This window comes from Falco biarmicus, chromosome 6, assembly GCF_023638135.1.
Source record: "Falco biarmicus isolate bFalBia1 chromosome 6, bFalBia1.pri, whole genome shotgun sequence".
Classification (NCBI taxonomy): Eukaryota; Metazoa; Chordata; class Aves; order Falconiformes; family Falconidae; genus Falco; species Falco biarmicus.
The window spans coordinates 70168856-70181979 of record NC_079293.1 but is presented as its reverse complement, the minus strand read 5'-3'; the positions used below and the strand labels follow the sequence as shown (position 1 = coordinate 70181979).

Sequence of the window (13124 nt, the reverse complement as noted above, 5' to 3'; positions counted from 1 at the left end):
TAACCTTTAGTTTATTTTGCTCTTTTGCTGAAACAAGACCAAAATTACTAACATAGTACATATACAAAGATGTATCCAAATACACATTTATATGATGCTCATTTGAAATCTTACTAGTGGGATAAAAAGAATACTGTTTTTTAGCTTTTTATGTTTTTGGAAATCTGTAATCAATCTCTGGTGTTTTTGATGTTAACCATTTGCTAAAACAAAAAGAGGTTTCTGAAGGAATTAGGTTGTTCAAAAGAGACTTGGCAAATTTAGGCAAAATTATAATTTTACTTTGATAAAGGTGACATGCAATGGTACCTGTACATCCTAAAGCATACTGTTTGTTGTTTTATACAGTGCAATGCTTTTCTCCAGAACAATGATTTCCAGTTAGCAGGGATTCTTCTGAATCTTGGCTGACTTTTGAAATTCCAGTTCAAAGGAGCTTAAAATGAATTCAAAACAACCAGAAGATAAGACTATACGTTAAAGATATCAAAGCTTCCATATCTTCTGGCCTCCTACTATGGAGAAATGTTGATAATATAAAACATACAGGGGACATGCAAAAAAGCTGAGACTGACTATACACTTAATAAAATTAAACCAGAAAAAGAAATACACAGCAATAAATATGCACAACTTTCTGAAAGTATGCCTAATTACTTTTTAATTTATTTTGTTTTCTCCAAAGCACCTCTGGCTCTCAGTATGTGGTATTAACAGACTGTGGATCAAATTCAATTCACTCACTCTTAATGGGTATTTCTAATTGCTCTTTTTTATTTAAAATTCATAAAAGCGTGCACTTATTTTAGTCATTTCACAATTCATTTTAACTAGATGTCAATGCAAGCTGCAGCACAAAAATGCTCAGTCCAGTTCTGATCTACCCTGCATACTTTGCAAATAAACTAAAGGAATAGTTAAAAGGCCCAACCAAATTTGCCTAAATTATGGTGTTTGGGGGAGCTGGAAGTGGAAAGTGGATGACAACTGAAACAGTGTGTACATAGCTAAAAAATTATATCAAACCATAATCAAATAAAACTGTATTTTTAAAGCTTTTTTATTTTGAAAATAAATGAAATTAAGAATATGAATGGAAGTAGAATGTAATATTTTTCTCCATCTGTTAAGAAAATCATGTTTTCTAAATGAAAAATTGTATCAAGCATCTAAATGTACGGGGGTGGGGGGATGTGGATCTAATGTTTGCCACAGTCTGAGTCCAACAGGAAGAAATCTATCGATAAGTAAGTGAACAGAATATTTCATGCAACAGGTGAATTTATTTAATTGCACTTATTCTAATCATGTTTTTAAAGTGACAGTCTGAGATAGTTTCCCATATAGCAGTGATCTTTTCTATCAATTAGGTGTTTATGAACATGTATTTTTCAATTATGACAGGTCAGAAACTTCAATTAATAGTGATACTCTGAAAGAAAAACATCAAGCAACCTTAGAAGAAAGCACATAGATTTATTCTGCAGGATAACTGTGAATATAGGTTTTGTTTGGAATTCTATTTCAGGAAAGGCAACTACAAAGGGTGTTCTGTGATGGCCTGCACCTTTAAAGCAATGACCATTCACTTAAAAAACCCAAATATTATATCCTTCATTTACAATCCCAAAGAACAGTACTTCAGGATTTTTGCAATGATCCTTTATAGGTCAACTATGATGCTAGAGAAAAAACTAAAATCAAATGCAATTCACTGAACCTCAGAAAATTTACTCTGTTAGTTCCTGTATAAGAAATCAAATATAGTTGCTCAGAATGTCAATCACTGAACAGGATGAAGTCTGTTTGAGAATAATGTAATCACCTTGAAATACAAAGTACAACTGATTAACAAGCAGCATTCACTATCAGTGCACACTGCAGAAAACCCAGAAATCATTACTAATAGCTACTGTAGTTACACTGTTTTCCTGATAATTCCTAAGTAGATAGGATCTCTTTAAATACTACTTTCTAGTCAGTATATGGTTTCTGTACTAAGCTACTTAAATTGCAGATGACCAGAACCATTTGACAGTATGGTTTGGTGCATCCTGTAAAGAAAAGGTGCCTGAAAAATACGATTACTGCCTACAGCCTCACTGTGATCATATTGCGCACCATTCTGCATTGCAGCCAAGGACTTACTGGCTTGGAACTTGGAATGCAAGACCAAGGGGCATCAGTAAATTAAGCATTTCTCTTTAAATTTCTTGCCTGGAACAATCCCATGAGATTGAAAGCAGCTGAGCAAACTATGCTTTTTGAGGGAGGGCTTAAGAGGGACTAGGCCAGAGAGCACCTGTGCTAACTTTCATATATCTTACAATTTCTTTTTGCTGGAGTAACCAGATATTTCACAAGTAACCAGATATTGCCAGCCTGTTAATATTGACAGAATATGTTAAATGATTCTGAACCTGTTAAATGACAGAAGAAAACATGAAGAAAAGAGAACTTCACCTCTCGAAATCTTACGTGTTTTTAATATATACCTGAACTTCATTATATATGGTCAAAGCAAGCACTGGCAAACATCAAAAATGGGTAACAGGCTGTGTTGCTGAAGTGGAGAGTGTAGTCCTGTTTCCCAGATTTTTGAGTATGAAAGCAATCACACTGGGTTTTTTTGGTTTTTTCTGTCCTAAAGAGCTTTGAAGTTTTATTTTGAAATGTATTTCTTTAATATTAGCATAGCTATTTGATATCCATATATATTTTATGTAACAATGAGACTTCATGTTGACATCATCTTACCCAGTGAAGCTATCAATTAATAACTACTGTGAAAAGACACAGCACACTTTTTTCTTTGTGACCTGGATTACATGTTAAAACATTCCAGCAGCTAACTGAAGGAGATTTCCATGGTCAAAGGGAAAAACAACGCTGTGTGGCTTTTCTGTCAATGCCCCAGAATGAGGTTAAAACTTCAGGAAAGACAAGATCACAAATTCTCATGTAAGAAATAGCTAAGAATGCACAGGAAAATGGTTAAAAAAAAAATATATATATAAATATATATTATACTTACATTCACTTATTTACATTGAAATAAATTAGTTTTACAGTAATATCAACAATCAAAATGACAATTTTAAAGGACAAAAAATACACATATGCTGCTACTGACTGTGCAAACTTCTGTGACTGTATAACCAAGCAAATAACTTGTTAGAGCTACTCATTACAGTAAGCAGTGTCACAGCTGGCATCAAGGAACCTCTATTAGCCTAATATTGTTCCCATATCCCAGAAAGAAGTTTCAGTGTATTTTAATCAAAGACATAAAATAAAATAATAGATTTAAATCAGATTAACCATTAGCAATATTGTTTTAAACAATACAACACTGAATTTCAGTTTCTGTGTTTACAAGCAGAAATAAAGAAGACATTTTAAAAAATATATTTACCTTAAGATCTGAATTGACTGAATGCAAATACTGCACTACCTTGCAGCAAGTTGCAATAGACTTCATTTAGGGAAAGAAGCTTAATCATATTAGAAATATGACAACAGTTTCAAATGATCTTACTAAGTGTATTTAGTATTTAATAGGAAATTTTGTCAACAATGAAAGGGGCTGCTATAGGCAACACATTAACCTACAGTTTATCAGAGCATTTCCATGGAGGATTATAAGAAAAGGCATTAAATCTTAGATTTACAGCGATGAAATCCATTACTGATTTTAACCTGAATAACTCTGAAATTGCTGAAAAGTTGTGTACTAAAGCATAAAACGTCTTTTTGTAGTTCCTTTGAACAAAAACATCAGCATCCCTGTCAGCTGTATTTGCAACCTCAGAGATCACTCTAGAAAAAGAATTGGTAACCTATTTTGTTTCTAGGAGTCCCATTACTAACACAGCACAGCTTATGGAAGTAGAACAAATATTCATGAGGCAGCTTTCTGGTGATAAACAGGATAAAACTAAGCATTGTGGCATATCAAGTTGATGCTCAGGATAGATAAAACAGAATATATGATCAAGCCAACAGATTAGGGAAGAAAAGGTCCATTTTATTTTTCACAGGATAGCAGAAGACTGTTACTTGTTACCTCAGTGCTGTAACTATCAGAGCTCGCGAGACAAGCCAACAAACCTGAAATCCTTGGATCAGAGACTTTCAGAGATTTTCAGAAATATAGCTGATAACAGAATTCAACCCATACCATATATTTTATACTTTCTGATTCATAATAAAAACACTAGACAATTCCAGTAGACTGTATACAATGCACAGGAGTCCACAGAACTACGAATAGAAAATAGAACTACAAATCTAAAGCTGTGCAAATACAATTTCTGGAGTGACATGTAAAAAAGTAACTACTACAATAACAGATGTATACATCAAACTTCATATGTTTTTCCTTTTTAAAGGTCAGGAAAGCAAAAGCAAAAAGGAATTGTTTACTGTTTCTGTCAACTTTTTATTTCTGTTTGCAATACCTAACGCTTAAGTTAATTCTAATACATAGGAATACTCCAAAAAAAAGATGAAGGCAACATTTTTCTATTGTTCACAATGTACTTCCCTGTAAACTGGTGTTGTGGTTTAACCCTAGCTGGCAACTAGGTACCATAGAGCTGCTTGTTCACTCCAAAACTTAAATGTCTATCTAAATAACTCTTAATACTAAATTCCACACCTCAGGATTCATTAAAATAGTGGGATCACTCTATACAGAATACATTTTTCTTCAGCCTATCAATTGCTAGGACCACATCATCTCATGAATTTTGTCTCTGACCTTTAAGCAGAACTACTGAATAAAATATCCCATGAAAGAAATACAAAGAGCTTCATTCCATTCTCTGAGATAATTAGCAAATATTTTTCAAAAGTAAAAAAAATGTAGTAATTATAAAGCAAATAGGGAACTTCAATATATGTTTGACATTTAATATAGCCTAATGTATTTGAATACATATTCTCATTTTATTTTTTATAGGTTTTTTAATGACATATCAAATATTAGATATTTTATTAGTAAAACAAAAATAAAATGAGGATTTGCTCTGAAATAATTAAATGTCAAACAAATGATTACACATCAAATATTTGATGAATGTTCTCTAAAAATTAATTTCTAATAATTTAAAAACATGTGACAGATAATTAAGAGGATTAGCAAAATTGCTTTCAAATTTTAAAGGCCGGCAAAGAATACAATGGTTTTAACTGTTCTATTTTTCATTTCCTCCTCTGTGTTCAAGCAGCCTTCACTTACACGTGGTGTGTCTAGAGTAGAACATACATGATTTGGGCATTACTTATTCTTGTAAGTCATACACTGGATTTCAGATGTTTCCAAGTATCTTCTTAATCCATTACAGTGGACACTGTATACAGAATACAATATAAGGACTGTAGTACATTATCAAGATTATTCTCTGCCAGGTATTGCTAAATTTCGTCAACTGAAATGGCAAGACTGAATGGCCTGCAGTCTGTTCATTTTGGGAACTGTGACAACAAACATCGCTTTACACAAGATAGCTCTTGTCAGACAAACATGATATTATCATCATGAAGCTTAAATTAATCACTTTGCATCACACAGCACTGATATAATGCAGTTAGACTTGTGTCAGAAATTTCATTTATATGGTATGGCACTGGGAATTTAGCACTACATAAAAAGAATTTCATTTATTAAGGAGATTAAAATTAGGCAATGATGATCAAAGAAATTAAGTGCATATAGAAACTCTGACTTGACAGAACGTCTAATTAGGTTCTTCAGAGATTCAATTTGACCCATGGATATTTCCCATTTGTATTGGTGATCAAAAATTTAAAACATGATCAAGCTGATTAAAGGTACAGTTTGGAAATCAGAAGCACTCTGAAGGAATGGTAAATGCTTGCTAGGACAGATCAGTTCCACAGTGCCATTTGGCTCACCTACAGGCTGAGCTTTAAGATATCCGGGGAGCAAAGAACCTAACAGATTTAAAAAAACCCCTGAAAATCTCTTACAAGTCGTGTGTTTTACCATGTTAATACATCTTATGCAATAAATTAAATATCTGATTTATAGTATAAGGCATAAGAGCTGCTGTGCCAGGTCAGATTGAAAGTCTGTCTAGAGCAGTATTCTCTGAACAGCAAATGCGTAAGAAAGAGTATGTATCAGTGCTCTTCCCAGTATATTCTCCTGGCAATCAGAAATTTGCCATTAAGAGACCTACTGACTAACTTGATCTACCCCTAATAACAATTCACTATTATTTAAAAGAATGAGAACTTTCACTGTGAAAAAAATTTAAATTAGTGAAGAGAACCAGCATGAAATCCTAAGTCTAGAGCAGCAGGCAGGCCAATTCAGACATGAAGAATGACACACATCAAGGCTATATACTGGGTAGAAATTATTGCTGGAACTCAAACAGAAATTCACACCTTGCTCAATTCTCTACTTCACAGAATAAATATTTCAAAACAGCTGGTCCTCCTTGTCCACAAAAACTATGAATCCATTAGTGTCTCTCTGTAGTGTTTCTACACATCTGACTTGTTCTGTTTAGAACCGCACTTGGCTGTAGTGACAGTGGTCTTTTTCTGGTAGTTTTAATGGTAGAAAACTGAATGGTTATAATTCCTGGTGACAGCCACTTACGCCTATATATGTAGGCTCTGTCTGTACAAGTAGGTGGTACTGAAGTTCTTACCTTACCTTAGCCAGTAAAACTCCACAGTATCACAATTACCAGTGGAGGTGAAAATTTCTACACTTTCAGGTTACCTGAACGTAGATGTGTATTGCACATGCTTAAGACAGTGCTACGCCAGCCTTAGGCGTTCAGTTACAGGATGGGTTTATTGGAGGGGAGCAGAAAGGTAAGGGGAAAAAAAATCTCTTTATATCCAGTTAAATAAATAACTGCTGTTACTATAGTAATTTCCGTTAGAAATATTTACTTCTAAGAAAGAAAAAGAGAGTTTAGGCTGAACAGTAATAGCTTTAATAACAACCCCCCACATGCTGTTATCACTGAAGTCTTTGGTGTACTTGTAAGTCTTAATATGTTAGCCTTAACTGCTTAGCAAAATATTGCTAGCATATTACTCATTTTATGATTATTGATGATTTTTTATGCAGAGTTGCTGCCTTGGCAAAGTATCCATTTGATTAGCATTCTTATTGTAATAACTGTATATAAATAAAAATATGCCTCAAAGATACATGCTGTGACATAATCATTGCAGTACATGAGCTCTGCACAGCCAAAGATTAACTAACAGGGAGTGCAACTCCATCTTTTCCTCTTCCCTGTCTGTCCTTTCCAATGTGGTATACAAGATGCATTGCCTCAGAGAGGTAAGCTGCCTGCTCTATTCACAAGTATATATCACATCAAAACACATTCATATTAACATTACTTTCTGAAGCAGTCAGAAATGCTATAAACACAGCTGATTCCTCCTTTTGATGTAGTGTATACTAGCACATCTTTTAAAATGCCTTTTACAGTACTATGACTAGGATTTTTTGCTCAAGCTAAAAAGCAGTTAGGGAAGAGGCTGACCAAACCCAGGATACTCTAGCAGGTCAAATTCTGGCAACCAACAGTTCACTCCCTCATGGAAAAGGATTTATGGGAACAGACAGAAGATTGAATGCGTTATTTTGGCAAGTAACGTATGATTTAAAGATGATAAGACAACTACTTTAAGGAATAGACAATGAGTTTATTAAAAAAATACCCTGATTTCAGATGTGCTTTTCATAACTAAATAAAAAGAGTTTCTCCTTAGTAATGTCACAAATCTGATACTACTTAAAAGACACTGACATCTTAAGAAAAAAAAGCAGCCAACACTGGTACAATGATTCTTATTATGCTATGTTTAAAGACCTCTTGTCATAATGTCTACTCATTACACTTGAAAATAAAATATCGAAATAAAAGTTTCAGGCATTTCCAATGGAGAATAATCATATCTTTCATACAATGACTCCACTTCTTGTGGTGACAGTTTTTAAATGTTTCGGTGAATTCCCAGTGAAACTTATTGAATATCAGAATAAACAGTTATTTTTTGTTGGCAAACTTTAACGCTTATATTTATTATATTTTAATGTTATTTATTAGTTTACCTTCCTAAGATTCTGAGGTAGTATAATGAACACTATAGTCTCTGGCTTTATTATAGTATATGAAATGGTTGTTCACAATACCACTCATACTACTTCAATTAAATTTTTTAAGTCCCTAAACCTTCTGGGTAAAAGGAACATTTTTCTGTTGTAATAATGCAGGAAGTAGTCAAAAAGAATCAAAGATTTCCATGAAATATAAGAATTCATCTGTATTTAATTACAATGAAGGCCATTTTGCTTTATTACAAAAATCAGATAACTTAGAATCATGGAATTGTTTAGGTTGGAAAAGACCTATAAGATCATCAAGTCCAGCCATTAACCTAGCACTGCCAAGTCCACCATGTCCCTAAGTGCCACATCTACACGTCTTTTAAAAACCTCTAGGGATGGTGACTCAACCACTTCCCTGGGCAGTGTGTTCCAATGCTTGACAACCCTTTCAGGGAAGAATTTTTCCTAATATCCAATCTAAATCTTCCCTGGCACAAGTTCAGGACAGTTCCTCTTGTCCTATTGCTTGTTACTTGGGAGAAGAGACCAACACCTACTGTGGTGTATGATTGCATGGACTCCGGGAGCAGATCAAATGCACGAAGACACTTTATTAAAATCAAGCAAGTCTTGTATACCTTTATGGGGGGCTGACGTGTCAGCCTGTAACTATGCTCAGTAATTTTCCACTCTTAGCTCTTTTTTTTTATTACAGACACAGAAGCTTAGCAACTCCTTTTATGTACAAGGCCACAAGCCCTGCAGACTACTCCCTATCTTGAAGTTTCTATTCTTGCTCCCATGGCTTCCTTCCAACAAGCATAACTGTGTCTCTCTCCCAAGGTCGGTTTTTGCTCACTGATGCCGTTGAGCTAGCTCAAGACATACCCACAACCTACCATGTTACAACCCCCTTTCAGGCAGTTGTAGAGAGCAATAAGGTCTCCCCTGAGCCTCCTTTTCTCCAGGCTAAACAACCCCAGTTCTCCCAGCTGCTCCTCATAGGACTTGTTCTCTAGACCCTTCCCAAGCTTCGTTGACCTGCTCTAGACACGTTCTACCACCTCAGTGTCTTTCTTGCAGTGAAGGGCCCAAAACTGAACCCAGGATTCAAGGTGCGGCCTCACCAGTGCCAATTAAAGAGGGACAATCACTTCCCTAGTCCTGCTGGCCACGCTACTTGTGATACAAGCCAGGATGCTGTTTGGCCTCCTTGGCCACCTGGGCACACTGCTGGCTCATGTTCAGTCAGCTGTCAACCAGCACCCCCAGGTCCTTTCCCCCAGGCAGCTTTCCAGCCACCCTTCCCCAAGCCTGTAGTGCTGTGGGGGGTTGTTGTGACCCAAGTGCAGGACCAGGCGCTGAGCCCTGTTGAACCTCATACAATTGGCCTCGGCCCATTGGTCCAGCCTGCCCAGATCCCTCTGCTTAGCCTTCCTGCCCTCCAGCAGATCAGCACTCCCCTCAGCTTGGTGTGGTCTGCAAACTTACTGAGGATGTACTCAATCCCATCATCCAGATTGTCAATAAAGATATAAAACAGAACTGGCTCCAGTACTGAGTCCTGGGGAACACCACTTGTGCCCAGCTGGCAAACGCATTTAACTCCATTCACTCTTTGGGCTCGTCCATCCAGGCAGTTTTTTACCCAGCAAAACATATGCCTGCTCAAGTCATGAACCCCCAGTTTCTCCAGGAAAATTCTGTGGGAAACAGTATGAAAGGCTTTACCAGAGTCTAGGCAGACAACATCCACAGACTTCCCCTCACCCACTAGCAGGTCACCTTGTCATAGAAGATCAGGTTAGTCAAGCCAGACCTGCTTTTCATAAACCCATGCTGGCTGGGCCTCATCACCTGGTTGTCATGTACGTGCCACGTGATGGCACTGAGGATGACCTGCTCCATAACCTTCCCTGACACCGAAGTCAGGCTGACAGGCCTGTAGTTCCCCGGATCCTCCTTCTGGCCTTTCTTGTAGATGGACATCACATTTGCTCACTTCCACTCAAATGGCACCTCCCTGGTTAGCCAGCACTGCTGATAAATGATGGAGAGTGGCTCAGTGAGCACTTCTGCCAGCTCCTTCAGTACCCTTGAGTGGATCCCACTCGGCCCTATAGGCTTGTGTGTGTCTAAGTGGTGTAGCAAGTCGCTGACCATTTCCCCTTGGATCATGGGGGCTTCATTCTCCTTCCCATCCCTGTCTTCCAGCTCAGGGGGCTCAGTACCTAGAGAACAACTGGTCTTACTATTAAAGAGTGAGGCAAAGAAGGCATTCAGCACCTCAGCCTTTCCCTCATCATTTGTCAATATGTTTCCCCCTGCATCCAATAAAGATGGAGAATCCCCTTAGCCCTCCTTTTGTTGCTAATGTATTTATAGAAACTTTTTCATTGTCTTCCACAGCATTAGCCAGATTAAATTCTAATTGGGCTTTGGCTCTTCTAATTTTGTACCTGTATAACCTTATGACACCCTTGTAGTCCTCCTGAGTGCACTGCCCCTTCTTCCAAAGGTCATAAACTCTCCTTTTTCTCCTGAGTTCCAGCGAAAGCTCTCTGTTCAGCCAGGCCAGTCTTCCCCCCTGGCTCATCTTTTGGCATGTGGATATGCCCTGCTTCTATGCCTTTAAGAATTCCTTCTTGAAGAATGTCCAGCCTTCCTGGACCCCTTGTCCCTTCAGCACTGCCTCCCAATGGACTCTGTAAGCCAGGCCCTTAAACAGGCCAAAACTGCCCCCTGGAAGTCCAAGGTAGTGGTTCTGCTGCCCACCCCCCCTTACTTCTCCAAGAATTGAAAATTCTGTCATCTCATGATCGCTATGCCTAAATGGCCTTCTACCATCACATCACATCACCAACAAGTCCTTCTCTGTTCACAAACATGTCCAGCAGGGTGCATTCCCTAGGTGGCTCCCTCACCAGCTGTGCCAGGAAGTTATCTTCCATGTACTGCAGGAACCTCCTGGACTGTTTCCTCTCTGCTGCACTGTATTTACTGCAGAAGCCTGGGAAGTTGAACTCTGCCACAAGAATAAGTGAGTGACCTTGAGATTTCTCTAAGCTGCTTATAGAATATTTCAGCTGCTTTTTCATCCTCGGTGGGTGCTTTATAAGACTTCCGCCATGATACCTGCCTTGTTGGCCTTCCTCCTGATTCTTACCCATAAACACTCAACCCTATCATCACCATCATTAAGCTCTGTAAGTAACTTCTAAAGCGAAGTCAGCTTTTCTATAATTTTTCACACAGATCAGCATTTGGCCCTACAATCCTCAAACAATTCAAAATTTGATTTAGAACAGATGCTCAGATTAATTACAAATGTATGTGAGCTGGGCTGGGGATTTAGGGGATAGAAGAAAAGCAGGGACATTTGCTATTTTACTCAGTATCCCCTAGATTTCAGTATGATGCATAAATAATTTTAGAAAAAGAAGCTATTTCAGATATGCAGCCAGCCAACCTATATGCCATATTATCTACCACTCTCTTAATTCGTACTATAAATGTTACCTTAATACTATCCAACTACATGCAGAAATAACCTGTATTCCAATAGGTTTGGAACTTTTCTCTGTGATATTTTTGTGGTTCTCATCAACATAACATGCTTTCTAACTCATTTAATCCCAGAATGAAGAGAAGAACTAAACATATAGCAGTAGTTTTCACTGAAATACACAGTAAGTTGGACAAATACTTTGACAGCTACCTCGCATACTATGCACTGCTGAAATAAGCATATAACTTTTCCTAACTTCTTTAGCAATAATTTTGTGTGTCTAAATAAGCACTGGTACTTTCAATAGCTTAAAATATTTCCCCCCTATATTAGCATTGAAAAATTAATATTATTTTTAATAAATTAATGAGTTTCAGGTTTTGTCCCAAGAAATCTAATGAAAAAAAGTTCAGCATTAATTACCAGCGTTACAGTAGAAACATGGGAACTCCAGGTTCAGGTTTGATATTATTTTTATAAGGCAGCAGATACTAACATCCACTAGAAAAAGAGGGGCTTTTTGATATGTTATTTTATGTAATATAAGGATATCAATTTATAAAGCACAGATTTTGAAATATTTATTATTGCTCTCAGAAGCACCATGACAGAAAGAAAAAATATGATCCTGATTTTAAAAAATCTTTTCTAAAACAGAATTTCCTCTACATTTCAGAAATTTGAATTTACCAACTGTAACATCTATGCTCCATTCAAAATTAGTAAGTATGAATAAATCTTTCCACATTTTCAGAAGTATAAAATAGGGTAACATATTTATTACATTTAAAGACAGACACAGAATCTAAAACCCTCACAACATTCCTAATTCACAGGGGCCCAAAACATTTACGAGTTTATAAATATATTTGCCAGGGAGAGAAGGTATCTTATAAGGATATTAAACTTTCTACAATGAATAAGTATCTCTTCTATGTTCTGCTATTTAACTGGGGAGAGAGAAATAACATTATTTTTCAGGGAATATTAAGAAGACACTGTCAACTCTAATATTTAGACCTCAATATCACCAAATGCAAATGTCACATATAACAGTGAATTAAGAATTGTTTTGGCAATATCGTCTCATCAGAAATGCTAGCATATTGTTGAATAAATGAAAAGAAGTTGTTGCAGACCGTGTTACTTCTGATTGTTATTTATCAGAAAAAAACCATGGAAGGTCAACTAACATAATTCATAGACAGAACTGTTAGAATGCATGCAAATGTACAGTTTCAGCTGGCAAGTACTTGGGTACTGCTCAAAGTACTAGTAATTTATGATACATATACATATTTTTAAACATGAATAGATTAAGGGGGCTAAACCTTTGTGAGATTCAAATGGCCATGCCATTTTGACTCTTAAATAGATTACTTTTTGATTGCCTACCATTAGTTGATTCATGAGGGAAGTCAGATGGTTCTCCAAAGATGTTAAATGTACAGACTAGGTCAGATTAATACTTTAAGGCAGTTTTCTGTCTTAAAGAGTGGACAG

General features: G+C 36.7%; 1 protein-coding gene across 1 annotated transcript in view; it reads right to left on the bottom strand.

Moving 5' to 3' along the window:
* ASCC3 (activating signal cointegrator 1 complex subunit 3) overlaps nt 1–13124 on the bottom strand; it is a 281105-nt gene that overhangs the window by 121487 nt on the left and 146494 nt on the right. The window lies entirely within an intron of this gene.